Below are 1,653 nucleotides of genomic sequence, written 5' to 3'. Positions count from 1 at the left end.
CAATAATTTTAAAGGTGTAGCTGTAAATAATAATTAAAATAATAAAAATAGAATGATCAGATGATAAATTAATTTTAAAAAGTGGGATAATTATAATAAACAAATTAGCAAAAAGAATAATCATGATAAAAAGAAGAATCAGAATAATGATAAAAGCAATAAAACCACCACCTGTAAAATAAACAGAATAAATGTCTCTGTTGCTGCAGTATGCTCTGCTACATGACAAATCCTCATCCATATATTGAACATAAAAAGTGAAAAAGCTGCACACACGCTGCAGCCGTGGCAGCGTCCGGTTCACGCTCAGTGAGGAGCTGCTGCACTCTCCACATCACTGAACACGCTCTCTCTGTCATGCAGGTTTTGCCTCCTTCCCTGCGCCCGACTCTCAGCCCAAAGTCCCCCGGCCGATGTCGGTGAACCCGTTTACGGTGAGTTCAGCGGGATAAAAAAGGCTCTTATTGCTATTTTTTGGTTTCTCTGCAAACAGGAAACACGGTTCTCACTCTGCCTCTCTTGTCTCTCAGGGGAATGTTTACCCCAGTCGAGGGACGTCGCGAAACCCTTTCATCTGATCCCCCCGACCCGTCACCCACGCATCCATCTCTGGGAACCGAGGGAGAAGTGAACTGGAGGAGTCGCTGCCGTTTCAATGCCTCTGGAGTATCCTCACCCTCTGCAGGAGCGTCCCCTCTCTCTCTCTCTCTCTCCTCTCTCTGTCTGTGTTTACGTGTTTGTGGAACAAAAAACAAAAAAAAGTGCGAATGTAATTATGAAATTTGTGTGTGTGTGTGTGTGTGTGTGTGTGTGTGTGTGTGTGTGTTTGTACCATGTATGTCGACAAAAAAGGTGTTTGTGTGCCAGTAGACGCCACCTCAGGGCTCTGTGGGAGTCACGAGTTAAAGACGCCTCTATGATTTTTTGCAGAATATATGACACACACACATGTCGCTGCTGCTACTTTGCTTTCATCTCCTGCTTTAAAGTGCAAAAAAAAACAGCCCGACATTAAACGCATCAGCGTCTCCTGGTGTAAAACAGTCGTCCAAAGGATGAGCGGGTCGAGACTCTGCGTCACGGGTTTCTACAGATGGTTTTAACAGCCTTAACTGCCTCCTGATGCATGTCATTCAGCGTGGAAAAGATAAGACGGGCTCTTCTCTGTCGTGGGTGTGTGGAACATGTTTGCATTTGTCACTGTTTTTATTTTTCTTTGATTTTTATTTTTTTTAAGTCATCCTTTTAAGGATCATTTTTCCCCACTTCCTATAGGCTGCATGCGCTTAGAGGGCTAAAAGGAGATGCTACTGAATGTAAAAGCAATTTCAGAATAACTTAAATGTGTATAAAAAAAAAACATCATCGCTTCATGTTCCGGACCAAATTTCTCGCTTTTTATTTCTTTTAATTTTTTTTTTTTTTTTTTGGTTGACATGGAGGCATTATTTTGCCAAACAAAACAAAAAAACAACAGAGATTCATGTAACAACGTCTTTGTAATGACAAGTATTCATGTTCATAAAATCAGTTTGTTGCTTCTTAAGACAGTTTGGCTCCGGGAGTTTTTTTTCTGTTCATTATATTGAATATTACAAACACTCAAAATGCACTTTTCAAAATCAGGCTTTAAAAAATATTATACATTAATAT

The 1,653-nt window shown here is 40.4% G+C and overlaps 1 long non-coding RNA gene across 1 annotated transcript; it reads left to right on the top strand.

Moving 5' to 3' along the window:
• Positions 1 to 165: 165 nt before the first annotated feature.
• On the top strand, positions 166 to 1,550 carry LOC121965757. The gene is made up of 2 exons (XR_006107515.1): positions 166 to 434; positions 531 to 1,550. It is a non-coding gene; the product is annotated as an uncharacterized LOC121965757 (long non-coding RNA).
• The last annotated feature ends 103 nt before the right edge of the window (positions 1,551 to 1,653 follow it).

This window comes from Plectropomus leopardus, unplaced genomic scaffold (genome assembly GCF_008729295.1).
Source record: "Plectropomus leopardus isolate mb unplaced genomic scaffold, YSFRI_Pleo_2.0 unplaced_scaffold21548, whole genome shotgun sequence".
Lineage (NCBI taxonomy): Eukaryota > Metazoa > Chordata > Actinopteri > Perciformes > Serranidae > Plectropomus > Plectropomus leopardus.
This window is presented reverse-complemented; position numbering and strand designations above follow the sequence as displayed.